The following is a 26464-nucleotide window of genomic DNA, read 5'->3' as shown; positions in this document are numbered from 1 at the left end:
CTATGCCTTTGTCGCCTCAAAGTTAAACTGATCATTTAAATTCTCAGAACTAGAAACGAACTAGATTTCAACTCAGGATCTCAGCAGTGTCGATTCAGTACTTAGTTCTCTGAGCCACCTCAAATGTTATTCTATCCTGAATTCATGTAGTATTTTTTAAAATAAAAAATATATTTTACCTTTTACACTTACACCTAGTTTCCTCCCAATATATATTAGTCTTCTGTAAAAAACAAATATATTAAGTGGTGAATATTGAACAATAGCACCATGGGTATACATTAACTTAACTTCAGAGTACACGGTATCGCCTCTTCAAACTTAAAAAATTAACCCGTAAAAACAAAGTTTTTCACTATAAATCCTTTATATGCGTGGCATCGGTTTCATTTTATTATTCATTTCTGTTTTTCTTGAGTAAGCAAGCAAGCAAGTGAAGTTAATATAAAGGATTTAAAAATGAAAGATCACCTCTTGACATGCCCCGTATATTCCCGAGGGCACTAGCGTTGACCCGTTTTACCACTTTCAAGAACCTGGCGGCTTCAATTTAACTGCTCTAAAATAGTCTCCATTGTACAGCGTGGGGGCAGGGATTTCATGCCATGTGGTTAGTCAACATTTGCGTCATCATGAAACGGGCGGCTAGAGTCCTCTCGTCCTCTGGCTTGAGATGGCTGCCACCTATGGGTCAGATGATTGTCTGCCACCATTAAGCAATTGGTAATTAAATATTTGTAAAAAAAATCCCTAAACAGTGTAAAATTTTAGAAAAAAAATTTCACTAAAATTAATTGTCACGCACAACGAGTCTGTGTGCAAAATGTCAGCTCGATTGGATCACGGGAAGTGGGTTAAAAAACGACCTAAAGATTTGCACGGTCCTCTGGCTTGAGATGGCTGCCACCTATGGGTCAGATGATTGTCTGCCAGTATTAAACAATTGGTAATTAAATATTTTATTTGTTTTCCCTAAACAGTGTAAAATTTTGGAAAAAAAATTTCACGAACATTAATTGTCACACACAACGAGTCTGTGTGGAAAATGTCAGCTCGATTGGATCACGGGAAGTGGGTTAAAAAACGACTGAAAGATTTTCACGGTCGTAAGAAAGCAAGCAAGCACGCAAGCACGCAAGCAAGCAAGCGAACTTAATATAAAGGATTTAAAAAGAGATCACCATCACACGTCACTGTTTATACAGTATACTGTATATAGAAGCTTACCGTTTGCCCCACAGGCACAAGCAACAGCTTTAAGACAGTGAACCAGCAGCTCGAAAACACGACCGTCGTTTCGAGCCCAGAGCATGCCCAGCGTGAAGCACGACCTCAAGGAGACAGAGTCGGAGGCCGCCTTCAAGTTCGACGTCAGACTTCCATACCTGGTGTTCGTGAACGAGAACTCCAGAAACAAGTGGGGCGCCCAGCGTGTTTATCGCGTGCAGCTCACGAGCCACGAAAACCCCCTGATGCCAGAGGAGGAGAATCGCGTTGCATGGAGCAGGTGTAGATATAAAAAAGCAAAGCACAGTTGAGTTATCGTGATCATCAGCCATGATCAATCGGTGAAACCCCTATACCGTTTTAGTACAGTGATCCCTCGGTTCACGAACTTAATTCGTGAACTGACTCTGGTCGCGAACCGAATTGGTCGTGAACCGAGGCACATTTTCCCATAGGGTTCAAGATAAATCCGGTTAATCCGTTCTGACCTTTTTTTTGGTTTTTGAAGCACAAAAATATGAAACAAATTACAATACACATTAGTACTGTACAGTATAGTAATGTATAAAGAGAGAACACTAACCTTGCTTGAGATGACTTCAGTAAGCACTCAAACGGGTGAACTGTACAATACAGTAAGTACAGTATTGTACAGTACAGTAGTACAGTACAGTACTATATGTGCTAAAAAGCACACCAAAAAGCAAAAAGTCACTGAAACTGTCTTCACAGTACTCACAGTACTTCTTTCTGCGTCTCTTCTTCTCTCCACGATCTTCCTACAGGAAGTCACGACCATGTGACAGCCTGGAAATAGCATTAAAATGGCCGCGGCTCCTGTTCGTGAACCGAAGCGGAGTTCGTGAACCGAGTTGTTCGTGAACCGGAGCATATTTTTTATGAACTTTTCTGTTCGTGAACCGAGTTGTTCGTGAACAGAAGTGTTCGTGAACCGAGGTTTCACTGTACTGGTAGATTGCGCACTGCGCAGACAATAACGGCAATACGGTAACGCCATTGCCTCCTGGCAACAAAGCCATTGGAAGTTTGCAACAAAAATCAGCCAATAGTAGCGGCCAAAGGGACTCAGCAATTATGATTCCGCTTCTGGTAGACGCTTGTTAAGGCCCTTCCCATTGTGCAATCCATAGCGTCAGCTGAAACTTTCGCACCTCCTTACAGCCACTGAAAGTATTACGGTAAACAAAGTGCTCCCACTTCAAACATTGTCGTTTCATTGTTCTAAAATTCGAATAATTTAAAACGTGATAACATGTACAATTTTAGTGTGAGTGGTTTATTTTGCAGTGCTTTAGTCAAAGGTAAGTGTTGCATAGTGGATAGTCCTACCATGAAAAAATTAAACGAGTTATGACATGTCACGTGTAAAATATTTTTGGGATAGCCCGCACCTCCATATACCCCGTAGGGTCTTGTTTTGTTTGTAAAAAGTGATATATGCGGGAAAATACGGTACTCAGATCCGGTGACAATGCATGCCTGTATGAAAATCGACATCAATTAATCAATTAATTGCCTCCTTTCAAGCAATTACAATTTTTGTATGGACGGCTTATTCATTTTATATTTTTGTGTAGGTCAAAAACGCCGCGGTCCCTAAACTGTGGAATCGGCTCGCACAAAAAGCAGGCGCCGCGTGTCTCAGGCGCCATTGATGTACAGTACTTCTCGACCATGAGTTAAACGAAGTTGTTAATAAAACCGTTGTTTAAAAAAAAAAACTTCTTTTAAGGAATTTATTTACGAACAGTTGACTAGAAAGTGATGAAAAGTATACCAAAACCCATTATTATTTTCTCACCTTCCTATGGCAACTTATATTCTTCGTGACAGTATATTAGTGGAATGGAAGATAAGTACATAAATGAAATTATATGTAATAGCGAGATATAGATAATAAAATTTATGTTTGATTATCCCCAAATATAATAAAAGCGTAGCAGATTTGTAAAACATGATTTCGAAGGCATTTGTCAAGTCTTTGTAATTGTACATATTTTCTGTATCATGATTTTTTTTATTTCCATATCAAGTGGACATGTGCGTTTCAATTGTTTCAAATATGTATTACTTATGTTGTTAAGTTTTAACTTTTGATAAATACAAATTGGTCGTCAAGATTTTAAGATGAATGGTGAACTTTGTATTATAATTTCATACTAGGCGTTTTATTATTTATACGTGATATTCCATATCACGCATATTCTACATTGCCTAGGACCTTACAGCTTACCTTGTTATTGTCAGATAGCACTCCCTTCAATATGTGAGACTTCAGTTGACAAAAGGAACGCCAGAAGCTTTTTCATATTATATTTTGTTCCAACTCTTGACAACCTAAATACTAGAATTTTAGCATGTAATAGGTTAAATGATTCCAAACGTGCAAGCAACTAAGTAGCATCATGCCATTCTTAAAGCAAATAGAGAAAAATGCGCGCTATATTATTAGAAATGTTATAGTATTTTGTTATGCTATTGAGTAACATTTGTTGATAACTTTCTTTACCTATTCTTGGTCATCGATGAAGATATAAGTGATATTAAAGGAGCGCCCCATGGTTTTATGCTTTAGTTACATATGTCCAAACATATTCTGATCAGCTGGTGACGGCTGAAAGAAAATTATTTGTTACTTTTTAGTGCACTTTAACATAAAACCGTTGTCTTTAAAAAATAAGATTTTAAGGAGTTTATTTCAAAGTCAGTGATGTGATTGAACACTCTGGTTCCTGTACATAAAACTGATTTCATCACCCCATTTCTGCAGTGAATGTACTATTACAGTCCAGTATATTCGTGTAAAAAAAATCCTTTTATCCTTATCTGGAACCGCAATTATCTCACACATGGTTACCAGAACCTTCCGAGAATCCATGAAATCACGAATAAGGAGGATCAAGAGCAGTCTAGAGAACAGATTTATAAATGTGTTGTGCCGTAAAACCACGCGGAGATGATGAATACTATGAGGGCTTTTCGATTTAAAGCTTTCGTGACTGCAGGGATTCATCTTCTTGGTTCTTTCGGTAAAGTCACGTAGAAGGGAAGTAATACAATTATAAAAATAAAACATAAAATAATTCTCACGACGTTTCGGCCACAACACAAGCAGCCGTCCTCAGGTGAAGACCAGGTCTGTCGAGGCGACAGCTTCTAAAAGAAAACACCACCACGCTTGGAGCGTCCTTTTAAGCTGGTTTGAAAGGGGGGGGGGGGGGGATGCGCATTGGCAAAAGAATCTGCATATCAAGAGGAATTTAGCATATTTATGGGAAATGCAGGAATGCTGTATGGGCATTATGCAGGATTAGCAGCATCAAAGGGAGGGGATAGGGGTAGCATTAATAAAGGGAAGGAATGTTAATAGTATGTAGCTGCAGTAACTAAACAACAACGTAAAAAGCTAAAGTATAAACTACATAGAGAGGGGATAGGGGTGGCATTAATAAAGGGAAGGAATGTTAATAGTATGTAGCTGCAGTAACTAAACAACAACGTAAAAAGCTAAAGTATAAACTATATAGTATTAAATTGTATACTGTATTACTATACACTACCCTATGTCTTAGAATAATACATAGTGTAATATTACACTATGTATTATTCTACCCACCCAACTGTATACCACACTGCTGTATATTCACTATATAATTTCGATACTATATATTACCTTATACATTGTATTAAACATTACACTTTAATACTATTTATTATTATACAATATGCTATACACTATACCATTGACCGTCGCGTGAAAGGTACTAAGAGGAAGCAACGAAATATGTCAATGGGAGAGTGGTGGTAGGAAGCTTGCAGCGGAGCAAAGAATCAATTCCCTGCGGAGAATACAAGCTATATAGTATTCTTAGGTTTTTTTTTTTTTCGGTAAAGTCACGTAGGTAAAACATTCAAATTAATAAAAGTAAAATAAAAATCACGACGTTTCGGAGGCAACACAAGCTTCTGTCTTCAGGTGGAACCGTCACAGCCACGACAGCTGTATCAATGATTGCTAAGCCGGAATCCATCTTCTCAATTTCACAATTTCAACCGAGAAGATGGATTCCGGCTTAGCAATCATTGGAAGGACGTAATTAACCATGTCGGATCTTAACTGATTGTGTCCACGTTTACAGTGACTTTCAGACCGCGTTCCACTCACTGACATTGACTATATAGCTTGTATTCTCCACAGGGAATGGATTCTTTGCTCCGCTGCAAGCTTCCTACCACCACTCTCCCATTGACATATTTTGTTGCTTCCTCTTAGTACCTTTCACGCGACGGTGAATGGTATAGTGTATAGCATATTGTATAATAATAAATCGTATTAAAGTGTAATGTTTAATACAATGTATAAGGTAATATATATGTAATGCGAGCAAGGATTGAGGGGGGGCGGAGTCTGGGTCACGTGGGGAGTGGGTGGAGTGAGGGTCACGTGGGGGAGAGGATTTAGGGAGAGAACCGGAAGGGGAAGGGGGAGTTGAGACGGAGTGAAACACGAGGAGGCCACGCTGGGCAAGACAGAGAGAGTGGCGCGGTCGCCACGCGGTGGGAGACGTCGACACCGACAGCTATCGGTGTCAGACGAAGAGAGCTAATGGGGCAGTGAGAGGCTAGCTGTGTAAGGGGCAGCAGTGATGCTAGACAGCGGGGCAGCGGTGTGGCTGCAAGGATTGCCTGACGGAGCAGCAGGGAGACTGCATATTGGAGCAGCAGGGAGACTGCATAACGGAGCAGCCGAGGGCTGTGGAGAGGTCGTCAAGCGGGACGCGGGCCTGAGCGAGACGCCGTGGTATCGAGATTCTACGAACCCAATAAAGGACAACGGAGATCGACATCTGAGAGAGAGAGTCCTTTATTACATATAGTATCGAAATTGTATAGTGAATATACAGCAGTGTGGTATACAGTTGGGTGGGTAGAATAATACATAGTGTAATATTACACTATGTATTATTCTAAGACATAGGGTAGTGTATAGTAATACAGTATACAATTTAATACTATGTAGTTTATACTTTAGCTTTTTACGTTGTTGTTTAGTTACTGCAGCTACATACTGTTAACATTCCTTCCCTTTATTAATGCTACCCCTATCCCCTCTCTTTGATGCTTCTAATCCTGCATAATGCCCATACAGCATTCCTGCATTTCCCATAAATATGCTAAATTCCTCTTGATATGCAGATTATTTTGCCAATGCGCATTTCCCCCCCCCCCTTCCAAACCAGCTTAAATAGACGCTCCAAGCGTGGTGGTGTTTTCTTTTAGACGCTGTCGCCTCGACAGACCTGGTCTTCACCTGAGGACAGCTGCTTGTGTTGTGGCCAAAACGTCGTGAGAATTATTTTATTATGTTTTATTTTTATTATTTTATTACTTCCCTTCTACGTGACTTTACCGAAAGAACCAAGAAGATGAACTATGAGGGCTGTTGCCGTTTATTAAACACTGTTGCACTCAACACTTTCAACTCACACCAGAGGTAGGTACTCTCTATCTGGGTCCTTTACCCCGGACACTGAACAATATCTGGTCCTGCCCTCGGCTATCTGTTAGGGCTCTCTTACTCGTCTGCCCAGAGTGGGGGTTCATCCAACACCGTCCAGCGATGAGAGAGAACCCCTCTCTCGACCGATCCTTACTGAATGCTCGGGACCCTACTCTCGGCGAATCCCTTGGCTCTCCCACTCGTCTGCCTTCTTCCAGCCGCTTCTCACCCTGGCTCCCTACAACTACCACGCCTTCGTCACGGGGTCCCCCTCAAGTACCCCATTTGGTGGCTCCTCCCTCTAGCTCGGACTCGCCTTTGTTCCCAAAGGTACCTATTACACCTCCCGTGACATTGTCATCCTTGACTGTGAACCCGCTCGCACTTCCCTCTATTCACCCCCTCACTGGTTACTCACAATACTCCTTTACACATGTGTAGTGTGTTGTACGGAGGCACACACTGGAGTTTGAGGCAACATGTTTATTACAACACCCCAACACGGTTGCTACATCGAGGTGATAACTAGACGGTTAACTAGACCATAACAAAGGGTAACTACATAACCGGGTCAAGCAGTGTGTTAGTGTGTTACTGACTGACCCACGATGCCGAGCGTAACATCGAAGACCGAAGAACAAGGACCGAGGATTGAAGAGACATAGCACCGACGGGTTCCATTCCAACAGAGTGCCAAAAACCCTCTTGGGACTGCCCCTTTATGCTCCCGAGCATGGCCTGGCTCCGCCCTTGGCTATGGCCCCTTCTAGATCCTACTAGATTCCTCTGGCCCATATCATGTCTCCCTCGAGCCCCCTTTCAGGCCCCCTTGCTACCCTGCCCCGGTCACGTGCCCTCTCCGGTTCACACAGAGTATCACGTCCTCACTTGCTCTCTCTCCAACCCTCACCAGAACTATGCTCCCTAGGGTCCGCTTCCATGCCATATCCACTCTGGTGCCAGTCTCAAGACGTACAGTTCCACTCTTGTGACAGTATCTGGCGCTAAACACCATAGTGACTCCATATAAGTCACTACACATGCATCAGATGATGTGTTTAAGAATATGTTTAACACTCATATATTGTGTGTCATCAGCAAATCAGAGGTCGGGTTAATCGTATCACCATTTAAATGTATGCCTATGTTTCTCTGATGAAATAAGCTCGTGTACAGGAGCTACAGTAGATGGGTTATCCCATCGCGAGAACATAAGAGAGTGGGTAGATGGGGGCTGATAATTATGGTAGTTGACGTGTCAGGTATGTCCGTATGTGCTGTGACTACTGACGTTCCTTCAACGTTGCTCCTGTAATCACCATTGTGTGCATACCTCTCATTTCTGACAAAGGTATCAGGTAGCGGTGACAAAATGGAAGGAGACAGAGCTGCACTGTGGCAGTATCTACAATCAACATGACTCGTTGGATCCTGCCGTTTACTTTCAGGACTTCATTAATGGCAATGAGAACATTGTCAATCAGTTTCCTTCCATTAGATTTAGATTCTTACTTAAATTACCTTCACAAACACATCTAATTTTCATTGGCAGCTTGTACCCACCCACACTTTACACCACCACATGTGACCTGCTGCTGATCGATTGTGTTTTTCCTATCTCGGCCTCGCTGTGCGCTGCGTTGCACCGCTAGTCGAGTAGATAACCTTGCGTTCAATAAACCCTCAGAGGCAGGATGAACGTCCAACTCCAATCATTTATTGATTGTAACAAGGTAAAACTGGTGAGAAAACACAGATACAGCATCTGTTCTAATCCGAAAACACCAACACAATGAACACCACAGCATCAGAACATTGTCTTAGATAATAGATCCTGGACGGACCAGGCCCCTACATTACCACTGAACAACTAGACAAAAGCACAAGCCGGTGCGTTGCATACAGGCACATCGTGTATTCATCCCACTGCACCCCAAATGTACAGCATTACACATAACACTAAACTGTGGATGAGATACTTCGTCATCTTTACTCTCAGGATCGCAACATAGGCACAAGTCTGACTCGACTTACTAAATCACAAGTAACATCCACAATAAGGAAAGTCGCAGGCTTCGTTACTAACTAGGCCTCGTATTTACTACAACAACTTAACGGCACCATAAAGGCATTTACATCACTATAACGGTCATTCCAACATTACAACTGCATTGCCAATATTATAGGAATATAAACAAACTTACAGATAATGCTTCTTAAGCTCCCACAATGGACAAGTGCGGCTGTGGTCTCACTGAGATGCGATGCGTGCCGCCATCTTCACTTATCTGTGTAATGGCCGACGCCCGCGTGGTACAGTGGAAATCTAAAATCGTCACTTCCTGGTCACGTGACCAAAATTAGCATAAAAAACAGGAACTTCCTGTGAACGCACGCTCCACATCTGCCGTGAGGCAAGACACTCCCCGTCTGGTATCTAGGAGATACCACCATTTATTTCCGATCTCATAAACAAGTGTATAACAACTTCAATGGGTCGACTTATTTGTCCATATCTTTGCGAGAGAGAAGTAGTACTATCTCGACTATGGGCCTGATGAAAGTTCTTGCGACACCTTGCTTCGCAATCATAACCTCGACCTTTTGAACTTTTCCATCGGCACTTGGAATCGACTTGAGGATGCGGCCCATTGGCCACTCATTCCGTTTTGCTTGGTTGTCCTTCAGTAGGACGAGGTCGCCTTCTTGGATGTCTGGCCTGTTAGACTGCCACTTGTTGCGCACTTGGAGTGTCGTAAGTTACTAGTTTTTCCAGCGATGCCAGAACGTGTTTGCAAAGCTCTGCACTTGTCTCCATTGACGTCTGTAGAGGTCTGCAGTGCTGGCCTCCACGGTAGGTGCTGTGAGCACATCTGTCTTCTAGGTAAGAAGTGTAGCAGGAGTCAAGATGAATGGTGACTCCGGGTCGGTTGAGACGGGGATCAGGGGTCTTGAATTAATTATGGCTGAGACCTCGGCCATGAGAGTGGTTAAGACCTCGTGAGAGAGCCGTGTGGACCCGACATCACATAGCATGGAGTCGAGAATGCGTCGAGCAATCCCGATCATGCGTTCCCAGGCTCCACCCATATGCGAAGAGTGGGGAGGATTGAAGATCCATGTGCAGCCTTGGTCACTAAGGTATTTCCTGACAGAGTCATCTTCGATATTCGACGTATTGATCTCAAGCTCTTTACATGCTCCAGTGAAATTGGTTCCACAATCAGAACGGAGTTGCTTGGCTGGCCCTCTGATGGCGAGGAATCTCCGGAGTGCATTTATAAAGCTCGAAGAGTCCATGGACTCGATTACTTTGATGTGCACTGCTCGTGTACTCATACAGGTGAACAGCACTGCCCAACGTTTGCTGTTCGCGAGCCCTCCTCTGGTGCGGCGGGAGATGACTGTCCATGGTCCGAACACGTCGATCCCTACAGAGGTGAAGGGAGGTTCCACACTGAGTCGATCGGCTGGGAGGTCTGCCATGTTCTGTTCTTTCTGTTTTCCACGTAGCTTGCGACACCGGATACACTTGTGGATTGTGCTGGCGATGCACCTCTTTGCTCCAACGATCCACAGCCCTGCAGATCGGATTGCTCCTTATGTGAAGTGCTGACCTTGGTGCTTGACCTTCTCGTGGTAGTGGCGCACGAGTAAGATTGCGATGTGGCTCTGGCTTGGGATTATGAGGGGGTTTCGTTCATTCTCATCTAATTTTGCATTCCCTAGCCGACCACCGATCCTGAGCAAGTCGTCTTTGTCCATCCTGGGGTTTAGCTTCCTGAGGGTGCTGACCCTAGGAGGGTCTTCTCCCTTGTTGATGGCCTTGATCTCACTTGCATAAGCTGCCTGTTGCACACAGTGGAAGATTGATTTTCTTGCTCTGGAAAGCTCGTCTTTAGTGCGTGGCACTGTGCAGTGATGCCATCCATTGCAGCTACCAGTGGTGCCTCTCATCGGGCGATGGAAGCAGTCTGCAATATGCGTTAAATGTGCTATCGCTCGCACGAGCGTCGTCCATTTCGAGAAATGTTCAAAATGGTGTGCACTCAGTGGACTTCTTGGTCGCACATTTGTTACGAAAGTTGTCACTTGAGGACGAATCTCCTTGTCGGACTCGGGCTTTATGAGTCCAAAGGTCTCCTTGGTAGTGAAGTACCGTTGATGACTCTTGGACAACGTTGGTGAGGCACACGTATTTATTCCGTACAAGTAGTCACAACTGTGGACATACAATACTAGAGGGGGTATCGGCCCCCTCACCCGGCTAGCTGGGAATACACTGCTAGCTATCTCTGACCTACCTCCTAGTCCTCCACTAACGGGCTAGGGGAGGCTGTCTGGCCCGACACTGGTAAGTCGGGCTACGGTACCCGGAGTCCCAGAGCACTAGCTCTGGTTCTCAGGACCACACCGCTGGCTCGGTCCTGCGCGGCCCTGACAAGGGCTAGACGATCTTCGGTCTTCACTGGTTTAGCTTTAACATTCTGCCCCGAGCCCTCTGACACATCCCCCTTTATACTCCACCCCTGCTGAGGGGTGGGGCCCCGGGCTGCCTGGTGCGGGCGTCGTTGAGAGCACCCCCCCGTGCACTCACGTAGCCCCGCCCACTGTGTTTGTTTCCCATAGGCTGCCATGCATAACGGCTCTCTCTCTAACACCCCTACATCACCCCCCCCCCCCCCCCCCCCGCATAGCTTGCAGCCGTCCCGGCTGCCAACATACAAAAAAAACGACAATAAAAGCGCATTTACCCCCTGACCGCGCGTGTGCCTCACTATTTTTCAACATAACGCGAAGAGACCAACAACAAGAACCAGAAAACCCCGAAGGGAAAACAACCCGACGCACCCCCCCCCCGAATAAATACGAATTCCGTAAAAGCAACGTATATACAAATCGCAAGGAACCCCAACACAACACAACACAATGTGCCAGGAGCACACCACCGACGCAGCGCACAGTAACCATACACGTGAAAATAAAAAATAAAAATAAAAATTCTTCTTTTTGTGCATCACAAGAGTCTGCGCATTCTTGCGCGCGTCCTTGCCGCAGGCCCGTCACACGGGGCAACCCCGGATGGCGGACCATCCGGTGGCAGCTGTCCATTTCGAAGTGAGTCTGCGCTTGATGTCGCGAGACCCTCGGCATCCCCCGTAGGGGTTGTTGGGCGGGAGCCCGTCATTCCTGGTGCACCTGGGGGCGGGACAGCTGGCAACACGTCAGGCGAGAGTAGCAGAGACGGACCCTTTGAGTCGGCCGACCCCCCACATGTTTGGCCACGCGTGTGTGGAGTGGGGCCTCGCACTGCAATGAAGGGTTTCAGCCTAGAGGGGTGCACAAACCACCGGCGCTTCCCCCATTTGATGCGAACGCACTGAGGCCGCAAAACCTCGACCACCTCGACGGGGCCCCGCCACGGTTGCACCAGTTTTGAGGAGGTCGCGAGTGGTACCTGGGGACAGTGCAGCCATGCCCTGTCCCCCGGCTTCCACTGTAGCACGTGCGCGCGACCCAGTCTGAGGCGCTCATTCGCTTTCTGACGCCTGTCGGAATTTAACATGGCAGCATCCCGTGCCTCAGTCAATTTCGCAAGGTTAAATTTAACATGGTCGGCCAATTTAGTTTTTCCCAGCGGCGCGGGGATCTGCAGCTGTGCCCGAACAGGTGGGTCAGGTTCGCGGCCATACATGAGGAAGAAGGGTGAAAATCCCGTCGCAGCATGGGGGGCCAATCTGTATGCTGCCAGGACCCCTTGAATTTGCAAGTCCCAATCGGTCTGTGAGTCCGAAACCTGCTGCGACAACATAGACGTGATGGTTCGATGCAGACGCTCGACCATCCCGTCAGTTTGCGGGTGATAGGGAGAGGTACGAATTTTTTTCGTTCCCAGGAGCTCACAGACCTGTTGGAGGAGTTTGCCGGAAAAATGTTTTCCCTGGTCGGTCAACAGCCGCTCCGGAGCACCTTTGTCCATGACGTAACCTTGGACAAAGGCCTCCACGATGGCTGCTGCCGACTGGTTGGCCAGGGGCCAGGCCATAGGCCAGCACGTAAAGTATTCCACCCCGGTCAACAAATATCTATTGCCCCTAGGGGTGGCGGGAAATGGCCCCAGAATATCCAGCGCGACAAGTTCGTTCACTCTGGAAACTCTGATAGACTGCAAAGGCGGGTTTGACTCCCGTGCTGGTGGTTTTCGCTGCACACACCGAGGGCATGATGCCAACAGATCTGCGACATCCCTCGTCATGCCAGGCCAAAAAAAATCAAGCTGGAGCAAGGCGAGGGTCTTTTGGGTACCCAGGTGGAGGAGGCGCTCATGAGCAGCCCACACCACCCTACCCCGTAACCCAGAAGGGACCACCAGCCGGTGTCGATGGGATTTCCCATCCCAATGCATCAGCAACCCCGCGTGCATTTCCCATGCGTCGGCATTACCCGTCCCCCGCCCCGCCTCCCCGGCGCGACGACGCGACGCGAGGAGGGAGGTATCCTCCATCTGGAGGCGCCCCCATTCATTAACAGGCAAACCCAGCAGGGAATCTTTTCCCTGTTGTGCGATAGAATTTGGGAGCAATGTTTCGTCGTCGGCGGCGGCCGCCAGGACTGGAACCGGCATGTCCCCTGCTGGCTTGCAACGTCCCGACCCCAGGAGGCATGCACATTCGGAGGTGGTTGGCATGCGCGACAGAGCGTCCGCGTTGGTGTGGCGAACGCCCTTACGGTAGGTGGTTTCGAAATCAAAATCCTGGAGGATCTCCAACCATCGGGACAATTGTCCCGATGGCTGTTGAACTCGCAGGGCGTACTGCAGTGCCGCATGATCTGTGCGGACGGTGAAATGCCGACCGTACAGATATGGGCGATACTGTTGGATGAAATAGACAATTGCCAACAGTTCCCTATGGGTGACACAATATCTTTGCTCCGCTGGAGACAACACCCGACTGCCGTACGCAACCACCCGTTCCACGCCGTCAACCACCTGGGAAAGCACGCCCCCAATACCCGTGTTGCTCGCATCGGTGTCGAGCAAAAATGGTTCCGAAAAATCGGGGTAAATCAAGGGAGGAGCTTTTACCAGGGCATCCCGAAGGGAGCAGAAAGCAGCCTCCTCCTCCTGACCCCAGTGGAACCGAACCCCTTTTGATGTTAAAGCGTGTAGGGGTTTGGCAATCGTCGCAAAATCAGCGACGAACCGTCGGTAATACGACGCGAAGCCAATGAAACTCCTGACCTCTCCCACCGAGGTGGGAGTCGGCCAGGAGCTGACATACTGCGTTTTGGCGGGATCGGTAGCAATACCTGAGCGCCCCACGATGTGCCCCAAATAACGCACCGAATCGCGTAACAAATGACATTTTTGGGGTTTGAATTTCAAATTAGCAGCCCGCATCTTTAGGAAAACTGCCCGCAACCACTGGAGATGTTCGTCAAAAGTTTTACTAAAGACGATAACGTCATCCAAATAAATCAGGCACGACTCCCATTGCAATCCAGCCAAAACCAATTCCATCAAACGCTGAAAAGTTGCCGGCGCTGAGTGTAAGCCCATCGGCAACCGGTTGAATTGGAACAGGCCGTGCGGTGTACGGAAAGCAGTTTTAGGCTTTGAATCATCGTCCAGAGGAAGCTGCCAGAATCCCGAAAGTAAATCCATTGTGGAGAAGAATCGCGCTCCCGCCAAGGCGTCCAGCGATTCGTCCATCCGTGGGAGCGGGTATGCGTCGGCAACCGAAATTTTGTTAAGGCGCCGAAAATCAACGCAAAACCGCAACGAGCCGTCCTGCTTTTTAACCAGGACGATCGGCGCTCCCCAAGGGCTGGTGGAAAGAGAAATGATGTCGGCGGCTAACATGTCATCAATAGCCGATTTAACATGGTCCTTTTCGGCGGGACTTAACCGAAACGGATTCTGGCGTATTGGCGCGCTGTCACCCGTGTCAATATGGTGACGCAGCAGATGAGTGCAACCCAAATCGTATTTGTCCCGACTGAAAACGTCGGAAAAATTCCCGCAGTAGCGTTCTAAGCTGTTGGCGCTCTGAATTTGACAGGTCCGTCGATTCCCCACAAAGCGCATCGAGCCACCCTCCATCGCTGTCCGAATGTGGGTGCGGCCGGGGAGCAATGCCGACGTGATTCGCAGCAGGTTCCTCGCAGGGCACCGGCATCGCGTGAGCAAGCACCGTCCCTTGAGGAACTACCACTGTCTGCGACCCCACATTGAGGACCGCGATGAAAGGGTCCCCGTCCCCTCTTACGACGGTCTGGGCCGGAATCAAATGAGGTCCACTAACCCCGGCCCTAGATGGTCCCAGCAGAATTCCCTGGTCCCCAATGCCCTCAGCGAAGGGCCGACAAAGTTTTAGAGGCACCAACATTTGAGCTCCCGGCGGCACACGAACTGTTTTAACGACGAACGCTGGTACTGTTACGAACGCCGTCCGAGCCGCAGTAGGGGAAGGCAGGAACGCCATGCGTCGTCCCGACCGGAGGTCAATGCATCCCTGGTCTATTAAAATACGAATCGGCATTTTGCCCAAGAAGTCCGTCCCCAGCAGGCACGGAACCGCCAGCGAGGAGGAAACAAAAATCGGGCCCAACAATTTGATTTCCCCGATACAAATTTGCGCTCAAATCTGTCCAATAATGCCAAGAGAGCCCCCGTTAGCAGCATAGAATGGGACGTTAACCGGCAGTAAAGGACGGCTCTGGACAGGTAGAATATTGTAAATGAGTTCGGAAATGATGGTCGCCGATGCCCCCGTATCGACCAGGATGCGTACCTCCACCCCGTCAATGTGTCCCACCACGGCCGACGACCCCGACGACGCGGCCACAACGCGATGGGCCAACACGGACCACTGCCTGGGTTCGATTTGAGTCCCCATAGTGGTGCGTGTTGGCCCGTCGCAGCGCAATGTCGGCCCCCCGTTCGTTGCGGTGTGCGAGTGTGTGACAAGTGTGTGCTTGGGCCAAACATGAGGGGTGCCGCGACTCGCCGGATTATGTTGATGGAGCTTGGGAGGAGGAGGGCCGGCGTCCTGTCAAGGCGTCGTCCCGCGCTGCCGAGGAGAGCGGCACCCCGAGGCGACATGGCCCCGGACGCCGCAGTTGAAGCAATGCGGGAGCGCCGGCGGCGATGACGGACGGTCGAAGTGGCTCGACCCATCCCGGCCCGACCGTGCTCCCGTCCCCTGCTGCCGTCGACGGTCGACGGCGTAAACCTCCTCCGCCGGGAGGGTGGCTGCAGCCACCGCACGCCCGGCCGCTGCCCTGCTGGCTTTCCGACGCTGTGACAGCAGGTTGGCGTGGAGGAGCCGCGCAGCCTGGAGGGAACTCATCTCCGTGTCCTCCTGTGCAACGACGGCGATGTTCAGGTCGTCTGCCAGCAGGAGGATTTTTTCTGTGACCATGGCGTCCACGCCGTCGTCGTCCATTCGAGGGAAGGCCGTCTTCGCCAGTGCCAGGAGACTCGTCCTGTACGCCAGGGGCGACTCCTTTGCACCCCGCTGGCGATCGTAAAACTGCTGCCTGCATTCCGCTGAAGGTCCGTAGACCCCGGCCAGCAACTGCAGCGCCATTTGTAGCGTGGAGCGCTTCTCCCTCGGCGCCGATGTAAGGGCGGCAAGTGCGTCGCTGTCGAGGAGCGCCGGCAGCGCGCAGAGAGCTTCAGCATCCGACCACCGTGCCATTTCTTGGTGGGCGAGGAAGCGTCGCTGGAAGCCGCCCCAGTCGCCCTCCGCGCCAACAAACTCTTTGAGCGGAGGCAGCCGTTGGTGCAGCGCAGCGGTCGCCATGGAAGCTCGCAGGTTGCTGTCCCCGTAACTCGGCTGCGCTTCGGCGCGAACGGCAGATGGTATCGCCTGTCGCAACCGTGATGACGCTCCCTCCGCTGGCGGTGACCAGGCAGCCCCAGCGAGAGCGATGTTGGACCCGAGGGTCAGGCCGGCCACGCCCTCAGCAGCTGCTGCGGCGATGGCGGGAGATTCAAAGTTTGAATCCGTTGAGATGGCGGGAAGGCGCATCGGACGTCGGTTCTCCTCGCCCCGTGGTGGTCCACCAGCCCCCAGCCGCGTGATGTGTTCGAGTGTGGCGGCAGCGGCGTAAAGCAGCTCCGCCAGCCTCGCGTGAGCCAGCCTCAGCCCTTCTGATGGCGGCTCCTCTTCATCCTGATGCCCCGGTAAGAATGCGTCCGGCCCCGGCTGCACGATGTCTTGTTGAGCCGTCTCGGGCTCGACAATTTCAGCGGTGTCCTCCACCTGCGGTACTCCGGCTCGAGCTGTCCGGCGCGTGTCCATGTTCGTAGTTGTTCTGACACCAGATGAAGTACCGTTGATGACTCTTGGACACCGTTGGTGAGGCACACGTATTTATTCCGTACAAGTAGTCACAACTGTGGACATACAATACTAGAGGGGGTATCGGCCCCCTCACCCGGCTAGCTGGGAATACACTGCTAGCTATCTCTGACCTACCTCCTAGTCCTCCACTAACGGGCTAGGGGAGGCTGTCTGGCCCGACACTGGTAAGTCGGGCTACGGTACCCGGAGTCCCAGAGCACTAGCTCTGGTTCTCGGGACCACGCCGCTGGCTCGGTCCTGCGTGGCCCTAACAAGGGCGGCGTCCCAGGGGAGTCCAGGGCTCTAGCTAGACGATCTTCGGTCTTCACTGGTTTAGCTTTAACATTCTGCCCCGAGCCCTCTGACACATCCCCCTTTATACTCCACCCCCACTGAGGGGTGGGGCCCCGGGCTGCCTGGTGCGGACGTCGTTGAGAGCACCCCCCCTGTGCACTCACGTAGCCCCGCCCACTGTGTTTGTTTCCCATAAGCTGCCATGCATAACGGCTCTCTCTCTAACACTTCTACAGTAGTACATGGGCCACCGTCTCGTCGTAAGAGGAACGCTGGACCCGTCATCCAGATGGTTTGATTCAGCAGAGATGCAGGGACGGACCTAGTTGCGAGATCTGCTGGATTCTGATCAGTTGGAACGTAATTCCATTGCTCCGGCTGCGTCAATCTCCTGATGCACTCCACCCGGTTGCTAATGTAGGTATAGAACCTTCTGGTTTGGTTGTTTATGTAGCCTAGTACGACCTTACTGTCCGTGTAGAACTTGACCGCATCCAATTTGATGTCCAATTCATCTAAGATCAGTTCCGCCACATCTGTAGCAAGAACGGCTCCGCACAGCTCGAGCCTTGGGATGGTATGTTCCGGTTGTGGGGCCTTGCCGTGGAACTCCTTCAAGGATTCCCACTCGGATGACAGGAACGGAGAGGCCACGGCCGCATCGACCACTGCCACGACCACCAGCAGAGCGACGAGCAGTAGCTTCGTCTTAGTCTTCTTCCCGTCAGTCAGGGCTGGATTGGAGAAACGTGGAGGTACAAACTCCGGCGAAGACGGTGGATGTACAAGCGAAGTCATGGTGGTTTCTTCGTAAGTCTGCATGGTACAGCCTTGACTTCTCTCGCCGAGTTTCTCTTTCAGCGTGAAGTTGTTGGGGCACGGTTTGAAGTGTGACGTGCGTCCATTCGTGAGCACACTTGTTCTGAATGTGCTAATGCGGTCTGGTTTTTGTGTTCCATCGAGACAAACGTCACCCACGATGACCCATCCTAGATCGAGTCTCTGGGCATAGGGAGCGTCGTGAGGTCCATTGCGTTGGTCGCGAACCTTGTGGACTCTCAGCATGTCCCTGCCGAGCAGAAGTAAAATCTGTACCGCGTTATCCAATGGCGGGATGAACTCTGCTATGGGTTGCAGGTGTGGGTGGTGACGTGCAACTTCGGGCGTGGGAATCTCACTCCTGTCGTCCCGTATCTCGTTGCACTCTGTCACCGTAGGAAGGGCTAGCTTCATGGTGCTCTCTATGGCTTCCACCATGAGGCTGCTCGCTCTTCTTCCTGCTGTCTCCATCAGTTCTGAGCATGTTCTGAGCGTGTATGGAAAGGAATTCCCACCTACACTTAGCTGATCAAAGAACTCTGACCTTGCCAAAGACCTGTTGCTCTGGTCGTCCATTATGGCATACATCCTTACTGCCCTTTCAGGATGTCCTTTGGGATAGACTCGGACGAGGCATATCGTTGAGCAAAATCTTCCTTTGAAGCCTTCTCCACAGACTTCTGTGCATTTGGTTGTGATTGACGAAGTGAGTGCGGCGGTTTCGCCTTGCTCCCCGCCGTGCTCTGCTTCGGGATCGGAAGCCTTAGTGCCACTGGGTTTGGAGTAAAATGTGTGCAGAGCAGTTTGTCGCTGCCACATTCCTCGCACTTGATATCTGCCTTGCAATTCCTTGCAAGGTGGTTAGTAGAAGCACAGCATTTGAAGCACACTCCAAATTCTTTCAGCATGTTCTTCCGCTCTTCCAATGGCTTCCTCCTGAACTCACGGCATTTCTGGAGGGAGTGAGGTTGATCATGCAATGGGCATTGCTTCTCTGGATCCTCTATCTTTTTCTTTGTGGTGGTTGCCTGGACGGAGTTTGCGAATGTCGCAGGAGAGACCTCAGTCTTGTGTACGGAAATTGGCACTCTCGCTGTTCCACGTTTCGCCATTGCTCTTTCCATTTTTGGGAGATCTGGACTGGTAATCCCCGTGGTGCCAAACATGAAACTCGGGTCATTTCTAGTCTTAGCCAGGTTGCGGATAAACTTTGAGAAAAAAGAGAATGGGTGGAATGCAACCTGATGCTCTGACTTGTATCTTGAACCCGCTGTTCTCCATTTTTCCTGCACGTGAAATGGCAATTTCTCTACGATGGGGTTCACGCCATGGTAGATATTCAAGAAAATGAGACCTGGTAAGTAGGAGTCAGCCTGGGCTGATTCAAGCTCCATCAAAAGATCTCCAAGCTCCCGTAACCTTTTATTGTCTCGACCAGAGATTTTTGGAAAGTTCTGCAACTTCTTGAAGAGAGCCTTCTCAATGGTTTCTGGGCTACCATAGCACTCATCGAGCCTCTCCCACACCGCATGCAGGCTTGAGGTGGGGTCGTCAATGTTTGCTGACCGGATCCTCTTTGTGTACTCTGCAGATTCATTTTCTAACCATTTCACCAACAGGTCGAGTTCTTCACTTGCAGAGATGCCTGCATTTCGGATTGCATTCCTAAAGGTAGATCTCCAGGCTCGATAGTTCTCAGAGTGGTCATCAAACTTAACGAGTCCTGTGTTGATTAGTTCGCGGTGAGCCAGGTACCTAGCAAAGTCCCCTAGTCCTGCTGATCCAGGGTGTGTCCATACTGGCGCTTGTGAGGTGGCATTATTGGCTGTATTGCCTTGCATGCCGTCATTTGCGATGGCGTTGGACTGTGGGCCCAAAGGGTTTCGATCACGTTGGCTGGATCCCCTTATGTGACTGTCTGGAATGTGGGTCTGACTTGCTGCATCCACGTCTGACCCCACGTGCGCGACGCTGAGTTGGCGACTAACTGCCAGGGCAGGATATGCATTTCCATCATACCTGTAGACAGCATTCATGTTCATTCGGTGTGGAGATGGCGATGCCTGAACGTCCACCCTTTGTTCAGTATCGTTTGGTGGAGGAACATTGATGCATTGTTCAGACCAGTCCAAAATATGTTTTCTGGTGCGTTGATCACGGTCCTTAACAGGTATCTGAGTGCCAAACTCACTCCAATTATCTTCCTTATCCAGGTTGGCTGCTGCTTCGAGCACCTCTGCCTGGGCCATTGCAGCAGCTGCTTCCCTTTTGAGTTGTAGGGTGCTTAACTTAGTATCCAGCTCAATTTTCTTCCGTGTGGCAGTAGCCACTAATATACTCTCTTGCTCTTCAAGCTCTGCTTTCTTCTGTGCAGCAGTAGCCACTAATATACTCTCTTGCTCTCGTGCGGCAGCAGTTGCTAATATACTTTCTTGCTCTGCGAGCTCTGCTTTCCTCCGTGTGGCAGCAGTTGCTATGCTTGCTTCTTCTTGTATGTGGGCCTTTTCAATTAGCATGGCTTCCTCTTCAGCCATGTAGGCAATACGGGCGTTTGCTGCAGTTCGAGGAAGTGCTCTTGTCTGCGCACTCCCTCAATGCCCTCATCTGTTTTCACCTTCATCAGGAGCGAGATGTATTTATTTGCCAGGAGCTTGTAGCTTGAGCTGCTCACATTCACTCGCTGGATGGCCCGCTGAATTGAGGCCACTGTGTCTGAGGCGTTTGAAGCTTCAGATAAATTTGCTTCAACCCAGTTCCATGCCCGTTGTATCCTGGCATCAAGGTCCTGTTTCTCGGCCTCATAGCTTTCCAAGGCCCGTTGTGTCAACCTGACCTCTCTTTGGGGCCTTGAACTCCCTTGGTCCTCTTGAGGCAGGATGGGAGGTCCTGGATAGCTTAAATCACCTTCTTCAGTATCTCTCCCTGCTGAACTGTGGCTTTCCATGCTGCGATGCTTGCAGCACGATTTTAATGTAGACTCGTTGCAGAGTTCCTTGCTTGCTGCAGGCTGACTGCTTGAGAGTTGGTTGCTTGCTGCAGGCTGACTGCTTGAGAGCTGGTTGCTTGCTGCAGGCTGACTGCTTGAGAGCTCCTTTGCTTGCTGCAGGCTGACTGCTTGAGAGCTCCAAGAAGAGTGTCTTTTTACTTGGCTGCAGAGAGCTGGCTGCAGCACTGGTTGGGAGCTTCAAGAAGACTGTCTTTTTACTTGGCTGCAGAGAGCTGGCTGCAGCACTGGTTGGGAGCTTCAAGAAGAGTATCTTTTTACTATCTCGGCCTCGCTGTGCGCTGCGTTGCACCGCTAGTCGAGTAGATAACCTTGCGTTCAATAAACCCTCGGAGCCAGGATGAACGTCCAACTCCAATCGTCATTTATTGATTGTAACAAGGTAAAACTGGTGAGAAAACACAGATACAGCATCTGTTATAATCCGGAAACACCAACACAATGAACACCACAGCATCAGAACATTGTCTTAGATAACAATAGATCCTGGACGGACCAGGCCCCTACATTACCACTGAACAACTAGACAAAAGCACAAGCCGGTGCGTTGCATACAGGCACATCGTGTATTCATCCCACTGCACCCCAAATGTACAGCATTACACATAACACTAAACTGTGGATGAGATACTTCGTCATCTTTACTCTCAGGATCGCAACATAGGCACAAGTCTGACTCGACTTACTAAATCACAAGTAACATCCACAATAAGGAAAGTCGCAGGCTTCGTTACTAACTAGGCCTCGTATTTACTACAACAACTTAACGGCACCATAAAGGCATTTACATCACTATAACGGTCATTCCAACATTACAACAGCATTACCAATATTATAGGAATATTAATAAACTTACAGATAATGCTTCTTAAGCTCCCACAATGGACAAGTGCGGCTGTGGTCTCACTGAGATGCGATGCGTGCCGCCATCTTCACTTATCTGTGTAATGGCCGACGCCCGCGTGGTACAGTGGAAATCTAAAATCGTCACTTCCTGGTCACGTGACCAAATTTAGCATAAAAAAACAGGAACTTCCTGTGAACGCACTCTCCACATCTGCCGTGAGGCAAGACATTTCCCATTTATACGTCTGGGCGGACAGATTCGGGGTTTTAAGAAAGGTGAAACATGACCAAAACATGTCACGTAAAACGGAAATGTAGCAATGCAATGGAGACTTTGTGCAATCAGCTCGGATTGGCTTTGTACAGCGCGAAAGAATTTCAAGCCTATAGAGTTGTGCTATGGGCTGTGGCTGTGCCGCTGGGCAGGACCTGGTGGCCTGGGTGACGGTGGGCTTTGTGCACATCCCCCACTCGGAGGACGTCCCCAACACGGCCACCGCCTGCAACGGCGCGGGCTTCTTCTTCCGACCATTCAACTTCTACGATGAGGACCCGTGAGTGGCCTCGCGGGACATCGTGATCCTGCGGCCAGGGACTCCCGGCTCGGGAGAGACGCGTGTGTCCTGGTGGACGGAGCAGAGCCCCATTGAGCCCAGCATCTGCTTGCCCGACATTCAGCCACTCGCCTACAACATGACGCGCGGTCCCGTGTAGAGCGCACAGCAACTCTGCGGTGATTCGCAGATGGTTTCTATAACAACAAAAAACTGTTAATTAGAAAACATGAATCTGCAGTGTCGATGAAAGAGCAGATTATTGTGAAATAAAAACGAGGTATCTTCAAGCTCAAAAAAAGCTAAATGTTTCTGGGCAGCCATCGTATCCTTTGGCAGCCCTAGAGCCAGATGTGGAAATTGTGAACTGACATTGTTTGAGTTGAGTCCACTCACCACAGTGCCATCTACTGGGAAAAAGAGGTGTTGGTGATGAGTTAATTCATTTTAGAGATCTAATAGTACAGTTTTGATGCCCACTCCGCCTGGATTCACGTTATGCTCGAGCGTAAACCATGCATCATAGATGGCTAGAGCATATATGAAGTTTTCCAATTCAGGCAGTGGACTTGAAATCTTGTCACCAACTAAAGAAAAGAGGCGAAAAAAGACTTTGAGAGTGGACATAAAGGGCTTTCAATAGGGGTGTAACAATTCATACCGCCACACCAGCCATGGCGATTCGATGCATCAACACATTAAGGGGTACGGTTTGTGTTTTTTTAAACTGCAATTCTACACCCTTTTAATCTATTTCTTACCTCTAAATCAATGCCCATTGATTGTAATCTTAAAAATGTATACAAAAAAAAACATTTGATCAAGTATGTAAAGACATCTAAAGGTATTAAATGCCGAATAATCTCGTTTTAGATCTAGACGCAGTACCATCAAAATTACTACAGTCTTAGACTGATGGGGCAAGTGCTGTTTGCGAGCACCTATGAAGGCCGGAGCAGCATAAGAGGAGGTGGGTTGGCCAGCATCACGCCCGACTGCCTTTGTCTTCCCAGTGGCAATGTTGTTACAAACCACACCACATACTCATTTGAGGCTGAGTCGACCTAAAGGAAGCCCAGGACTGGTTAAGATAATCGTCAGTGATGTTGGCAGTGAACGGAAATTTAACTCGGGTCGCCAGGTTCATATCGCAGCGCGCTAAACTATCGCTCCCCACACACGAGCAGGCACAGATACAATGCGTGGTTCTGTGCACAAAGCAGGGGAGGAGAAAACACGCACCAGACTCCCCTTAACCCTTACTCGGGGACTCGTACATTAAAAATAATAAATGACAACTGTGCAGGATTCTTTGCCATGACAAATACCCTGCGTAAGCTCTGATTTGTTTGTCAATGTGTCATTTGTGCTGGCCGGAATAATAGCCTCCAGAGGTTCTCAGCACTGGGAGTCTTTACAAAGATTGTACAAAGGTATGAATCCTGCGGCCATGCAAACAAAGTATGTGGTGAAGTGCAAAACCACACTGTGAAACTGGGGATGTTTAACTCCTTTGACGACAGACATTCTCAACAGTGGACAATTGTGTGTGGCATCATAAACTAAAAATAGGGCTTAATTCCTCACTCGATATTTTCCGGAATGCTTCTAGTCTGGTTTGGAGTAGGGATTATTCATCTATAGAGCACAAGGTACACATATATTCCTATAATGTAACACTATCGTTACAATATAAATAGTATATATGAGATACATGGACTCGCAATTGTTGCGGACAAAATTAGGTAAAATGGTTGTGGTGTGGCAAAATAATACTCGGAAGAGTGTTGGACTATTCCAACTGATATTAAGTACTTATAAAAATCATATGTTGAAAAGGAATCACATACAAATACTGTGATGGTGCTTTGGTAACATTTCTCGACTTACAAAGTTCAAAACTTAGCGATAAGAATAAGTCGACATTATAGGCTGCCAGTACACTCACTCGGATTAAGAACCAGGCTGCAGTCTACATTAGTGGCTTCATTATTACTTTAATTTTATTTGACTTGTTTTCACTATATTTTTTTTTATTTTTTTTTATCTATTTGACTTTACCGAAAGAACCAAAGAATATGAATTCCGGCAGTCACGAAAGTTTAAGTCGAAATTTTGTTACATCTTCAACCTCAGGATATCAAAATATAACTCGAGAATAAGAAGGACAGATCCCTGGCGACACGGACGGGGAACAAAGGTTAATAAAACCCTCGGAATACCTGTGGTAACAATTATGGTATATCACAAATCTTGGTTATACATAAACCAAGTAATAATTATGAAGTATTAGACCTAGGGTCATTCAGAAGAGATACAAGGCGAAATAGGTCAATCACACACGACCAAGACAGCGGCTGACACAGCACATGGCAGCAATACATTACGTATGAAGGGAGGGCGCCTCCCCTTGAGATAGCAAACGTCGTGAAGAAATTCTAAACCACGACGGAAGGGCTGTAAACACCGCTCAAAACATACCTTGAGCCACTTGCTAATCTGTCATTAACACTGCTGTTGTGCGCATATTCGGGGATGATACTCTTATGCGGCGACAGAAGCTCATTCGTGTTTATCTCCCTCCCTAATCTCTCTCCCTAATCTCCTCCATTAACATAACTGACATGCTTGCGTCCATGGATGGAATTCCTTTCCAGCTCAGACCCCTCTTGCTTGCCCATCGCCACATATATAACCTTGTTGTAACAGCTCTCTCACTGGTTCAGCAGTTCCACTGCTGGATTATTTTAACAGATAACTAAATTAGAACAGACAGGCAACACACATGCACACCCGGACAAACAGCTGCCCTTTGTGAGGAGGCGAGCCTAGGTGGGAGATTTTCGAATATAACGACGAGTAGAAACCACGCACATTAGTCTTGCTGCTGCAAGCTCTGGGGGTGGGCCCCGCAATCGACCATGGATGACGATGCTTGCAGAGGAGCAATGTGTCGCTGAGTGTGAGTTCGGCGCTGACAGACGAAGTATTGCTAAACGTTTTATTCCACATTGAGTGCCAGCTCCCACCAGCAGCTGCAGCAAGAAAGAAAGAGAGAGAAAGAGTGACGAGCAATGACAAGCAATCAACCTGGAGAAAGGGCAGAAAGTGCCAAGCATCGACCAAGCGAGCATCGCATAGGACCAGCAGCCGCTAATGACTAACCACGAGCGTGCAAACCCGGAAGACTCCTGCAAAGGTCGAGTCTATAAGTGTAATAAAAGATTTCCACGGCGATGCTCGTTCGAGTGCTTCTTTTATTAACGGTAGTACAGCACGGCTTCGCTCCTTCCCCTCCGGTATTTTCCCTCTTCCAACCCCGTGGACGAGGCGTCCCTCCCCAAGCTCCCACGAGGCTCACTCCGCTCTCCCGACCTCGCCGCTGGCTGACGGCGCGCTGGGAGTGGAGGTGAGCTCCGAGGGAGGATCCGCCACGTGGCCCGTGGCGAGGAGGAGATGAGCAGCAACGCGGTCCGGAACCCAGGCTCCCCACACCGACCTCGAGTTCTTCCCCGATCTCCCTTATATCCTACTCGGCGTAGCTAAGCCCCGTCTCTGGCCATGCCCCCTCGGGGAACCTTCTCGATAGTTTTCAAACCTCTCTCAGCAACCCCGCCCGCTAAGACACCTATTAGCAACATCAGTAAAGATGAGCGCTTTGAGCTTTCTCAATTAAAAAAGAGAGATGACATCATCATCCTCTCAGCCAACAAGGGCAATGCCACAGTCATCATGGACTAAACCACATACAATAACACAATTCAGGACCTACTTAATGATGGTAGCTATACCAAAATTAAAAGAGATCCCACCAACCGCCTCGTTACGAAAACCAACAATATCATCA

General features: G+C 48.7%; 1 pseudogene; it reads left to right on the top strand.

Annotated features, from left to right (window-relative positions):
- Positions 1-26077, top strand: part of LOC144937240 (diamine oxidase [copper-containing]-like) — a 30142-nt pseudogene extending 4065 nt beyond the window's left edge.
- Positions 26078-26464: the final 387 nt, after the last annotated feature.

Source organism: Lampetra fluviatilis, chromosome 2 (genome assembly GCF_964198595.1).
Source record: "Lampetra fluviatilis chromosome 2, kcLamFluv1.1, whole genome shotgun sequence".
Lineage (NCBI taxonomy): Eukaryota > Metazoa > Chordata > Hyperoartia > Petromyzontiformes > Petromyzontidae > Lampetra > Lampetra fluviatilis.
This window is presented reverse-complemented; position numbering and strand designations above follow the sequence as displayed.